This window comes from Canis aureus, chromosome X, assembly GCF_053574225.1.
Source record: "Canis aureus isolate CA01 chromosome X, VMU_Caureus_v.1.0, whole genome shotgun sequence".
NCBI classification, from domain to species: Eukaryota; Metazoa; Chordata; class Mammalia; order Carnivora; family Canidae; genus Canis; species Canis aureus.
Window position 1 is genome coordinate 62,444,370 of NC_135649.1, and position 13,946 is coordinate 62,458,315.

At 36.7% G+C, this 13,946-nt stretch overlaps 1 protein-coding gene across 2 annotated transcripts in view; it reads right to left on the minus strand.

Moving 5' to 3' along the window:
• Nucleotides 1–768, minus strand: part of TENT5D (terminal nucleotidyltransferase 5D) — a 108,919-nt gene extending 108,151 nt beyond the window's left edge. The window contains exon 1 of one of the 2 annotated variants that reach the window (XR_013374392.1): nt 490–768. The gene's annotated coding sequence lies outside the window, so the exon portion shown is untranslated. The remainder of the gene's footprint in view (nt 1–489) is intronic. The other variant, XM_077887385.1, reaches the window with a different exon arrangement.
• Nucleotides 769–13,946: the final 13,178 nt, after the last annotated feature.

A 13,946-nucleotide genomic window follows, 5' to 3' on the forward strand; every position in this document is an offset into this window, starting at 1 on the left:
AAAGCCAAATATAAAATTCCTCAGCAAGAGCATAATTACTCTATTTTTTTTCCAAAGCATTTCTTGGAATTTCCAAGTGTTGAATTAAATGCAGTGATTTCATCAAAGATCCCCTTTCTTTCCACAAATCTAGAGATGGTGTCTAATAAATTTCCTTGGATATCTTGGTGTTACATAAAAGGCACCAAGTGTTTCAATAAACCCTCCCGTCAATTATAATTTGGAGCGATTTTATGGTAATTTTCGTATTTTACCCATCCACTCCAAAAAATAATAATTTATTACAACTTCGTATTTCACAACAACTTCGCCTCTTAAACCTGGGCTTACTCTTTTGTCTTCCCCTTCTAACTTAAAACTTTAAAGATCATGACCTTTTTAAAAACTTAAACTGAACCTCGCAACTGAAAATTCCCACCCCCGCTAACCCTGAAGGTTCTCATTTCATAGGGTTATATATATGTTTAAAGTACTGTAGAAACCCTATACCTTTTCCTTCATCCGTAAGACAAACTCTGAGAACAGAAGGAGAGGCCAAGGATAGTGTGAAATCTGAGGAAAGAGTTTGGGGCGGAAGTTTAAGAAGAGCTCAGAGTACGACAAAAGAACTAGGCGGTTAGCAGAGTGACGAAAACCGTTAGGCGCTGGCTTAAAGACACTAGGGGGAGGGGCATAACCCCTAGAGCCCGCCAACGCCCCCAGGCGACTACTGCCCACCCTAACAGCTACTCCGAGCAGCAGCCATTTTGGCGTTACACCAGCCCCGCCCCTCGGTCGTAGGCGGCTCCACCCCCGGCCAACTGTGAGCGGAAACAGGAAGTGGGATTGTAAACCTATAGGAGCGAGGCAGGCAGCTAGTCAGAAATAGGGCGGTACTCTGAGTACCCTATCAAGTTCGTGCTATTGCTTTGGGCTGTCGCCTCACCAAAAAAGTTGTGGGACCACGTTGAATATGGAGAGTATCCTTTCCCGTCTGAAAAGCTGCTGCTGGAGTTTAGGAAAGGGGAGAAGGGCAAAGGCTGGGGCCCTGTGAGGCGCATGTAGGTGACCTTTTAGGTCTAATTATGGGAAGATGAGGGCACTGATGCTGATTGGTAGGTGTCTGTAACTCTGTTGTGGTTTCCTGGTAGCCGCCGCTGCCTGGGAAGTGGGACTGCTTTGGCGAGTGTGGGAGGAGTTGGGGGACTGAGATGATTTTTGAGTGTGAACCCTTGTTCAGGGCTCCTGTCACGTGTCCTTTCAGTTATTTTATCCACTTCTTAGAAATTGAGGGGGGGGGGGTTGTATGGTTAAAAGCAGCGGGAGTTTGCCAGAGGTTTTTGGAGCAGAGGTATAGGTTTTGAATACAGAACAAGGCCAGATGGCTTGTTTGTTTGTTTTTGTTTTTCCAGATGGTTTTTGTGGAACTTCATTTTTCTGGATGTAGGTGACTGGTAATGAGGTGAAGTCCTTAATACCACACTGGCAAACTAAATTGAGAGCTTGCTTGATAATCTGATTTAGCATATAAGGAAACTCATGGTTTCCTAAAGCTGTAAAAATCCATCAGTTGCACCTGTTTTTCTACTTGAGCACTAAGGTCAAGGTTAGGAAACAAGCTGTGTGATTCCCTGAATTGGGGGATGAAATAATTTTTTCACTACTGAAATACGTTTACAAAATTTCCATTTCTTTGTAATTCGTCTTTCTTACAGGAGTTGGCATTATAGAAAATAGAGTAGCTTGGTATTTTGCTACTGAATAAAATTTGGCAAAATACCAATATGAGGATAACAGTTATTGTTTGATAGTTCATTTTATAGCTGTTTTGTCTTCATTAGTTTGTAAATCTGAAAAATAGGATTTCTGGTGGGAGGATAAGATTATATAAGCCATACTGAGAATATTGATCCTGAATCATTTCCTATCCTGTGCTGAACTGACCAAGATAAACCAAGAATAAAATGAACCTTTGAAGAGGCATGAAATATGTCATTTCATGAACAGAGTAGATGACTAAAAAGTCCAATTATTGGAGTTTAAAGGATATAATTTACGGAAATGTAGTTGTGTTAGATGATTTTTAAAAAGCAATTAGACTATGAATCAGATGATTCTAATCCCAGTTCTGCCTCTTAAGAAATGAGTTAGGGAAAGTCATAAAGTCTCTGTCAGGCAACTTTTATTCATTTGTAAACATACTAACTGACCTGCCAACCTTATACAGCTTTTGATAAAGATAAAATAAAATGGAAGAGCTTACTAAATTATAAAGTTTTGAACATATTGTTAAGTATTACCAAATAGAGTACAAATTGCTATCTCTTTCCCAAGAACTTTTGGAAGGATTTGAGGTAACAGCTCTAAAATTGCTTTTGTTTCCTACTCTAATCAAGTTATTTTTGCTATACCTAAGCATACCACTTGTGATTTACAATAACATGATAGTTACTAATTTTATTTACTGAAAAGCATGTATGCCTAATTATAATTAAAATTAATAATACTGTTATCAATAGTTTCATACTTAAAATGAAGTATTACCCTTCATTCTATCAAAAGAAGTGTAAAATCCAGATTTTTTCCTTGGAATATAGAGGAAGAAAATGACATGGACTCAGACCTGTCTTCCATAAATAAATAACATCACTTGAAACTTGAGTAACACTTATTTGTAGCCTATATAAAATGCAAAAAAAAAAAATAGGCATGCCTGGGTGGCTCAGTGGTTGAGCATCTGCCTTTGGCTCATGGCGTGATCCTGGGATTCTGGGATCGAGTCCTGCATTGGGTTCCCCACAGGGAGCCTGCTTCTCCCTCTGCCTATGTCTCTCCCTCTTTCTCTGTGTCTCTCATAAATAAATAAATAAAATCTTTTTTTTAAATGCAAAAAAATATCATTGTTACAGCATGTAAGACCTAAGTGTGCTAATAGTTAGAATTGTAATTGTGACTTCTGTCTTCTATTAAACATAATCAATTTATCGTGGTGGATTAGGATAAATTTCACTTTATTTTTTTAAGATTTTATTTATTTATTCATAAGAGATACACAAAAAATTGAGAGGCAGAGGGAGAAACAGGCTCCATGCAGGGAGCCTGGTACAGGACTCGATCCCAGGACTCCAGGATCACACCCTGGGCCCAAGGCAGGTGCTTAACCGCTGAGCCACCCAGGGATACCTAAATTTCACTTTCAAGAGCTTGATTGGATGGCCAACTTTATTTGTTGTAGTGTGTTTTACAAGTGCAGAACTAAGAGCAATATGTGTGCAATATTAATACAGTGTATTTCAGTAATGTTTGATTTACTTGCAGGAATGAAACAATAGAAGAGGTATTATTAAGAGATACTTCACTACTCCACAGGTCTTTTTCTTTGTCCTTCATTTTCCATGTTTCTACTCCTCTTCTGGTATTTTGTTGTTTTTGTTGGACTTGGCTCAAGCATGCTTCATATCCAGGAAGCTTTGCATGTCATTTTAATCTCCTAATCCACCATCTCCAACAAACCTAGAAATCTGAGAGCTCCAGCTCCTACTCTGTGCTTATTTCCCCATCTGTTTTCCCCTCCAGTTTAGACTTTTTTCCTAATACTGTAATTATATGTTTACTTGTCTCCCTCTTACATTAGGTTGTGAGTTCCTTGAGGATCATATCCTTATCTTTCACCTTTAATCTTCATTTCCTTGCACAGCATTGCCCCATAATAGATGCAAAATGGGTAAATGACCTTCTGTTAAAAATTATTAACATATATTGAGTCTCTACTGTGCGCTGAGGAATGCACTCAAGCTTTTGATACAGAGGGTTATAAGACCTATTTTGAACCTTGAACACCTTTTGATCTGAGTCAGGACACATATAGTTGGGGATAAATATCAATACTAGGTAACACATACTAACTGAGGTGAATGCTTGAACACATTCTTGATTACATGTGTGGATTTACTAAACTTAAAATTGCATGTAAAATTTTTATGTTAGAATGTGCCTTTACCTGGGGTAAAACATATGTAGCTGACGTGTTTTTCCAAAGGATTCTAACATGAAAAAAGCTGATAAATAATGAAGTAGATAATAGGTACTATAGATATTCTGAGAGTAGAGAAAAGGATGTCATAAACTGGACTGGTGTCATTGTATTCTTTTGTAGATGCCCAGACAGATGAGACTGTTACAGGCGATGATTGCCACCTACCTTAGAAATGGCTGTATGCCATTATGAATGACTTTATATCCTAAGCAGAACTAATTACATATCAGAGTCTCTGAGGTTTTTATATTATTGACAAATATACTGTGATATTTTTGGACCAAATATTAATGATATCTTAAATGTGCTTTTTAAATATTGTTACCTGTCATGTGTCTTATAAATTATGGCCTGGCCTGGCTAGCTAGTAGAATGCTGGGTCTTATAAGAAGTATTGCATGTGTAAGGATTACTTCTGGTTCATAATTTAAGGCCAATTAAGGACCAATTCTGAGCAATTCACTCTGAAAGCTAAAATGCAAAGAGGAAAATATGAGATGTGCTGGATTTGAATTTCTTCTTTTTTTATGTAGCAATTACTGCTCAATTATCTCTCTCTAGGCTTCAGTCTTCACATCTATAAAATGAGTGAAGTTGACAAGTAATTTCTAGGGTTCCTTTCAATTCTAATGATCCCAAACTCTACCTACCAGAAATACACAAGAGATGATCAAGAGCATAGGAGATGAAAAAGAGTTGATTCATAATGTCACTTCTTCTCATCAAATGTATGAATAAAAAATCTATGATATTGGTATTATTGCTTTATTCTGGGACAGGCAATTGCTAGTGGAAAATTTTTATTTCCTTCCTCTTACCTCCATTTTTTTCCCATCCTCTACTTCTGTGTGCCCAAAGGACTGCATAATCCTTTAGCACTTGGAATCAAATAGCTTTCTGCTCTACTGTATTTGGAAAACTTTCACTTGGTGTTACTCCACCACTTCACATAGGCAGACAGGACATGAGATTTCTACTATGAAATTCTTCTAGTAAACTGAGTATAACAATTTTTCTTGAGGTAGCAGACTGAAATCTTAAAGCAAGACTTCATTATGCATGCATAATATGTTGAACCCTAATGACTTGCTTAAATTTATTGAAATTTTAAAGCAATAATATATTAGCGCATAGCTGATTTTCATCCCTTGCCTGTGTAATTGCAAAAAGTTAATTCAAATAAAATATTTTAAAGAGGCAATGGTGCTTTTTATTCCCTGGTGAACTATATTGTCCAATTAAGATATGTGGCTTAGTGAGTCATGAGGTGGTAATTAAAATTTATAGAATATCTATATGTGCTAAACTTTCTGCTAGGTATTTTGTATATATTATCACAGACTCTCAAAACAACTGGGAAGACAGGTGATAGTATCATTTTTTTTGTGATAGTGTCATTTTATAGAAGAGGAAACTAAAGCTAAGAAAGCCACATTGCTTATAAGCACAGAGTAAAGGATCTAGGCTGGGGTCCAGTATCTGTTGTATTCACCTTAACATAGTACCTTCACATACAGCATAATTCATTTGTGTTTGATGGAATCCTAGGGTTACACAGAGATACTTCTTCTATATATTAATATTCAACTTGGGATTTTGCTTTAAAAAGGTTTGAGAAACCATGAATCTACACAATCACTTTAGGGAGCCTAGCCTATGTTCTCTTGAAGACATTTCCTTGTAAAAGGTACACCTTAGATGAGGTATTTTATAGAATTGGAAAGGTGGGAGTTACTACTTTCTGAAAATATGAAATAATTGAAATGTTGAGATTAAATTCATTTATCTTATTTATTGTTTGTTTCCTTATTTATCAATCCCAAGGGCCAAGTGAGGTTTTTTTTTTTGCTTTTTGTTTGTTTGTTTTGTTTTTTGTTTTTTGCTTTTACATGGATTTGGGTAGGAGGAGGGTCAGCTATCGCCATTAATGGAGCTCTTTGAGAACAGTTTCTCAGAGTCAGTGTTATTGTTTATGTTAGCCGAAAAGCAAGCATGATGGTGTATCCTAAACTTCACAGGAGTTAAGATGAAGGTGGTAGAAATGGGAGAAAGAAGGGCAAACTAGGTAAAGGAATTGTATGTAAAGGCATAGAGGAGAGGCCAGAATCTTGAAGTACAAGGTGTTGGAGGCTGGGATTACCCAAAACCTTTTAAGGGCCTTCTGCATCATTCTATACATGTTAATAGACATTGCTGTTCAGTTGTTTTAAACTTTAAGTCCATTAAAAATAGAGTATTTCAGCCATTGTCTTTCCAGTGGGCAAAGAAATACAAATTCTGTCTTAATAGCAACCACTTTGCCAAATTGAATTTATGATTAGCCAGTGAAGGAGATTATTCTGCCAATGTTATTTCTCCAAATAGAAAAATACTCCAGGGATTTATCATCAACTAAAATATCACAGAAGGTCAACTCTGGTTCATAGCTCAATTTAGTAGTTGAATTGATACCATTACTTTCCATTCCCCAACTTCAATATAGAGGATAGTCACTTATTGTAGTATACACAGAGGGTGACTATTTGAGTAACAGATACTTGAATTTAAGGATCTCATACCCTGGTTATAGAAATTACCCAAGAGTTAGAGGTAAGGGATGATACGGGGATGTTTTGATTTCTGGTATTGGGAAAAAGATTCATCATCAGGAAAACACTGGTATTACTAGTTGCCTGGGCTATGTAGACATATACAAATATATTTAATGGTGATTGTAGTTTAAGATATATAGCCCTTCCCTGTGGATTCATGGCTTATGCTTATGTATATTAAACTGTACTACAACTGTTGGTAATCTTGTCTGTCATATTCTAGTGTAAGGTTGAAGTTAGAGAATTCATCTCCTTATTCATATCTGAACATACAGAATTATTTGGAATAGGAACTGGTAAAACTTTACATGCCCTTAATGTACATCTAGCCTCATGGTAGTTAATTATTTTTTAACTTAAAAAGAACTTGACAAAAAGAAAATAACTTGACTGTAGAAGGTGTGTGTGTGTGTGATGAGTGTGTGTGTATATACACACATATACTTTGTGCTTTTATGGGACAGAATTGTTTTTCTGAATTTATTAAAATAAGTAATAAAATAATAAGTGATAGTAATTATTTATGTAATAGTCTTATGCTTTCTTTCACTGGTCATTGTTGATTTGTATGAAGTACTTTTCATAGTTAAAATATACCTCCTGGCAGGGATCCCTGGGTGGCGCAGCGGTTTGGCGCCTGCCTTTGGCCCAGGGCGTGATCCTGGAGATCTGGGATCGAATCCCACGTCGGGCTCCCGGTGCATGGAGCCTGCTTCTCCCTCTGCCTATGTCTCTGCCTCTCTCTCTCTCTCTGTGTGACTATCATAAATAAATAAAAATTAAAAAATATACCTCCTGGCAAATAAAATTACTTTTTAAATTATTTGAGTGACTTTAAAACTTAATTTATAACTACTCGAGTTACAGATGTTTTACTAAGCCCCATATTCTTTTCCAAAGAAAATATTCCTGATAAAATTTAAAAATAATTCGATTATGCAGGAAAGTAGTATCTTCATGGCTTAAGGGAGCACCTCCTAATCATGTACACTAATATTTCTACACTGAAATATATGAACCTTAAATGGGATAAGTCAAAGACTATACATAACTTGCTTTTTTAAAGATTTTATTCATTTATTCATGAGAGACACAGAGAAAGAGAGAGACAGAGACACAGGCAGAGGGAGAAGCAGGCTCCATGCAGGGAGCCCAACGTGGAACTTGATCCCAGGTCTCCAGGATCACGCCCTGGGCTGAAGGCAGTGCTAAACCGCTGAGCCACCCAGGCTGCCATATACATAACCTGTTAGTTGAGATCAGACTTCGTCATCAAATTTGTTTTGGTCAGGATGCTTTTTTGTTTGTTTGTTTAACTTGAGTGTAGTTGCCATACAATGTTACTTAGTTTCAAGTGTATAACATAGTGATTGGACATGTTTATACATTATGCAATGTGCACACAAGTGTGGTTACCACCTGTTTCCATCACTTTTACATCACTGTTACATTATAATTGATTATATTTTTATGCCATGCCTTTTATTCCCAGGACTTATTCATTCTGTAACTGGAAGCCTGTATCTCTTAGTCCACTTTACAATTTTGCCCCCCCCCCCCACTTCCCTCTGGCAGCTATCAGTTTGTTCTCAGTATTTATAGGTCGGATTTTTTTCCGATATATCGAAATGCTTTTTTCCCAATATATCATGTGCCACTGTAAGATGCTTCTGTACTATACATTTATATAAAATGCTTTGAGTATTTCCGTTAAGCACTACACTAGGCTGATAATAAAAGGATAATTAAGACTCATCCTTATTCACAAGGTGTCCATAGTCTAGTTGAAGAATCAGACATATAAACAAGCAATTATTGAGAGCTACAGAAAAATACATACCCAGATATATAAAGGAACATGGGAATATAGAGTAAGTAGCTACTGACACTGTAAACTTCAAATTAGTATTTCTTTAGGGTATACTTAAAGTTTAGAAACAGATTGTGTGAAAAGAGTCACAGAAGCTATTTTATACTGAATTTATATGAAGCACAAAAAGGTTTAGCTTTCTGAGTTACAATATTACTACACTTTCATATGTGTTGTCCATATACCTGTATTGTTTAATACATGATAATTGTTTTCTTATCATTTCATTTTCAAATAATCATCCTTTTAAAAATTGAAAGATACCATCTTATGGATCAAGTATTATAAACTCTTAATGAATCAAACCTTTTATTTCAAATGACTTTTTTACAAAAACAATGTAGATTTAATCCTCATTCCACCCTAAAAATAGTACAAAAAAGAACAAAATACCAGTTACCTACTACTGAGTTAAAAAACAAAACATTACCAACTTAGCTCCCTTCTCCCACCAAAGGCAACGACTGTCTAAAATTTCATATTTATCATTTCCATGTACTTTATATTTTACTACATAAATGTACATTCTTATGATATTATATATTCCATATTTCCCAGTTTTGTATGTATGGTGTCATATTGCCATATTCTTTTTATTCAAGGTGATGTTTTGGATTCATTATGTCATTTCATTTCCATATTGTTTTTCGTTGCAGAATATCCCACAGTTTATCCATTATATCTGTGATGATCACTTAAGATATTTCCACTTTTTTTGTCATTACAAATAATACTGCTATGATCATTATTGCACATATTTCCTATGTTGACTGGGCATGATTTCTCTAGGATGTATACCTCAGATGGAATTTCTGTGTTGAAGAATATGTGCACTTTGGATTTTCTGTGTAGACATTTGTAATATTTGAAAGTAATGATGCTTTGATGAATTTCAATGTAATCTGTATGCAATTTTAAATTTTCATATTTTTTATTTTATCTTATCGTAATTAGTTTCTTATCATGCTTCCTAGGAATCCAGAACAATGCTTAAAAAACAATAGCAGAAAAAAATATAGCAGGCAAATTTTCTAGTTATTGATTTTATTTTTTTTTACTTTTTTGTTATTCTAGGTTTTCTTATATTTTATTTAAATTCAATTTGCGAACATAAGGTATATAACACCCAGTGCCGATCTCATCATGTGCTATCTTTAATGCCTGCCACACAGTTACACCATCCCCCCCACCCATCTCTCCTTCTGAAACCCTTTGTTTGTTTCCTAGACATAGGAGTCCTTCATGGTTTATCTTCCTTTCATTTTTCCCCATTCGGTTTTCCTCATTTCCCTTATGGTCCCTTGCACTATTCCTTATATTACACATATGAGTGAAACCATATGATAATTGTCTTTCTCTGATTGACCTATTTCACTCAAAATAATACCATCCAGTTCCATATACATCAATGTAAATGGTAGGTAGTCATTTTTTCTGATGGCTGAGTAATACTCCATTGTATGATATATACCACATCTTCTTTATCCATTCATCTGTGAAGGATATCGTGGCTCCTTCCACAATTTGGCTATTGTGGACATTGCTGCTATGAACATAATGGTGCTGGTGTCCCATGGTTTCACAACATCTATATCTGGGGTAAATACCCAGTAGTACAATTGCTGGGTATAGGATAACCTCTGTCTTTAACTTCTTAAGGTACCTCCACACTTTATTCCAGAATGGCTACATCAACCTGCATTCCCACCAAAAGTTCAAGAGGGCTCCCCTTTCTCCACATCCTCTCTGACATTTGTTGTTTTCTGTCCTGTCAATTTTCACCATTCTCATTAGTGTTTGGTGGTATCTCATTGTGGTTTTGATTTGTATTTCCCTGATGGCCAGTGATGCGGAGCATTTTCTCAAGTGCTTGTTGGCCACGTCTGTGTCTTCCTCTGAAATTTCTGTTCATGTCTTTTGCCCATTTTATGATTGGATTGTTTGTGTCTTTGCTGTTGAGTTTAATAGGATCTTTACAGATCTTGGATACCAGCCCTTTATCTGATATGTCATTTGCAAAATCTTCTCCCATTTTGTAGGTTGTCTTTTAGTTTTGTGGACTGTTTCTTGTGCTGTGCAGAAGCTTTTTATCTTGATGAAGTCCCAATAGTTCATTTTTGCTTTTTCCCTTGCCTTCCTGGATGTATCTTGCAAGAAGTTGCTGTGGCCAAGTTCAAAAAGGGTGCTGCCTGGGTTCTCCTCTAGGAATTTGATGGATTCTTGTCTTACATTTAGATCTTTCATCCATTTTGAGTTTACCTTTGTGTGTGATGTAAGAGAATGGTCCAGTTTTATTCTCCTGCACATGGCTGTCCAATTTTACCAACACTATTTATTGAAGAGACTTTCTTTTTTTCCAGTAGATATGCTTTCCTGCTTTGTTGAAGACTAGTTGACTGTAGAGTTGAGGGCCCATTTCTGGGTTCTCTATTCTGTTCCATGATCTATATGTCTGTTTTTGTGCCAGTACCATACTGTCTTGATGATCACAGCTTTGTAATACAGCTTGAAGTCAGGCATTGTGATACCCCTAGCTTTGGTTTTCTTTTTCAACATTCCTATTGCTATTTAGAGTCTTGTATGTTTCCATACAAATCTTAGGATTATCTGTTCCAACTCTGTGAAGAAAGTCCATGATATTTTTATAGGGGTTGCATTGAATATGTAAACCGTTCTGGATAGCATAGACCTTTTCACAATATTTATTCTTACAATCCATGAGCATGAGATTTTTTTTCCATCTCTTTGCGTCTTCTGAAGTTTCTTTCATAAGTTTTCTGTAGCTTTTAGAGTATAGACCCTTTACTTCTTTGGTTAGGTTTATTCCTAGGTATCTTTTGGTTTTGGGTTCAATTGTAAATAGGACTGATTCCGGGATCCCTGGGTGGCGCAGCGGTTTGGCGCCTGCCTTTGGCCCAGGGCATGATCCTGGAGACCCGGGATCGAATCCCACATCGGGCTCCCGGTGCATGGAGCCTGCTTCTCCCTCTGCCTGTGTCTCTGCCTCTCTCTCTCGCTCTCTCTGTGACTATCATAAATAAATAAAAATTAAAAAAAAATAGGACTGATTCCTTAATTTCTCTTTATTCCATATAATTGTTAGTACATAGAAAGCAACTGAATTCTGTGCATTGTTTTTGTATCCTGCCACATTGACCAATTGTTTTATGAGCCCTGGCAATTTTTTGGTTCAGTCTTTTGTTTTTTCTCTATATAGTGCCATGTCATCCATCTGCAAAAGGGAAAGTTTGATTTCTTCTTTGCCATTTGAATGCCTTTTATTTCTTTATGTTGTCTGATTCCTGAGGCTAGGACTTCTAATACTATGTTGAACAAAAGTGGTGAGAGTAGGCTTCCTTGCCATGTTCCTGACTTTAGGGAAATGCTCTCAGTTTTTTCCCATTGAAAATGATATTTGCTGTGGGCTTTTCATAGATAGCTTTTATTATATTGTGATATATTCCATCTATCCCTACACTTTGAAGAGTTTTAATCAGGAATCGATGCTGTATATTGTCAAATGCTTTCTTTGCATCTATTGAGATGATCATGTGGTCCTTTTCCTTTATTGACATGATCTATCACGTTGATTGTTTTATGAATGTTGAACCAACCTTGCATCACAGGGATATTGGTCTGTAATTCTCCACTTTGGTGGGGTCTTTGTCTGGCTTTGGGCTCAAGGTAATGCTGGCCTCATAGAATGAGTTTGGAAGTATTCCTTCTATTTCTTTTTTTTATTCCTTCTATTTCTAGACTTTGAAATAGCTTTAGTAGAATAGCTATTATTTCTTCTTTATTTTTTTTAAATTTTTATTTATTTATGATAGGCACATAGAGAGAGAGAGAGAGAGAGAGGCAGAGACACAGGCAGAGGGAAAAGCAGGCTTCATGCAGAAGCCTGATGTGGGACTCGATCCCAGGACTCCAGGATCATGTCCTGGGCTGAAGGCAGGCACTAAACCACTGAGTCACAGAGGAATCCCTATTTATTTAAATGTTTGTTAGAATTCCCCTCAGAACTCATCTGGCTCTGGACTTCTTTTCTTGGGAGTTTTTTGATGACTGCTTCAATTCCCTCGCTGGTTACTGGCCTGTATGTACATGTATTCCATTTTTTCCTGTTTCAGTTTTGGTAATTTGTAGGTTTTGAGGAATGCATCCATTTCTTCCAGACTGCCTCATTTAGGCCTAATATCATTGCTCATGTTACATTTTTATTTTTTTTATTTTAAAAAAGATTTTATTTATTTAATCATGAGAGACACGTTGTGAGAGAGAGGCAGAGGGAGAAGCAGGCTCCCTGCAAGGAGCCTGATGTGGTACTCAATCCCAGGACTCTCTGGGATCATGCCCTGAGCTGAAGGCAGGTGCTCAACAGCTGAGCCACTCAGGCATCCCTCATATTACATTTTTAAAATACTTTGTATTTCCTACATATTGCTTGTGATTTCTTTAATTCATGATTTTATTAATATGAGTCTTTTTTCTTTTTATTTTTTTTAATTTTTATTTATTTATGATAGTCACAGAGAGAGAAAGAGAGAGAGAGAGAGAGAGAGAGGCAGAGACACAGGCAGAGGGAGAAGCAGGCTCCATGCACCGGGAGCCCGACGTGGGATTCGATCCCAGGTCTCCAGGATCGCGCCCTGGGCCAAAGGCAGGCACCAAACCGCTGCGCCACTCAGGGATCCCTCTTTTTTCTTTTTAATAAGTCTGCTTATTATCTATCTATCTTATCTATCTAATTCTTTTGAAGAACCATCTCCCAGTCTCAGTGATCTGCTCTACAGTTCTTCTGGTCTCTGTTTCATTGACTTCTGCTCTAATCTTTACTCTTTCCCTTTTTCTGCTTGGTTTAGGCTTTATTTGCTATTCTTTCTCTAGTTCCTTTAGGTGTAACATTAGCTTGTGTACTTGAGTTTTTTCGAGTTTTTTAAGGAAGCTTATGTCAAGATGTATTTCCCCCTTAGGAAATACTGCCTTTGCTGTATCCCAAAGATTCTGAACGTTTGTGGTTTCATTTTTATTAGTTTCCATGAATCTTTTCAATTCTTCTCTAATTTCCTGGCTGACCCATTCATCTTTTAGTAGGATGCTCTTTAACATCCATCTGTTTGAGTTTCTTCCAAATTTCTTCTTGTGATTTAGTTCTAGTTTCAAAGCATTATGGTCTGAAAATATGTAGGGAAAAATCCCAATTCTTGCTATCAGTTGAGACCTGATTTGTGATCTAGTATGCGGTCTTTTCTGGAGAAAGTTCCTTGTGCACTTGCGAAGAATGTGTCTTTAGTTGCATTAGGATGGAATGTTCTGTATTATCTGTGAAATTCATTTGGTCCAGTGTGTCATTCAAGGCCCTTGTTTCTTTGGTGATCCAGATATGTCCTTTGCTGAGAGTGCATTCACATATTCTTCCAGTTTCTGTGTATCCTGGAAGCTCTTTATTTCTCCATCTATTCTGGATGAC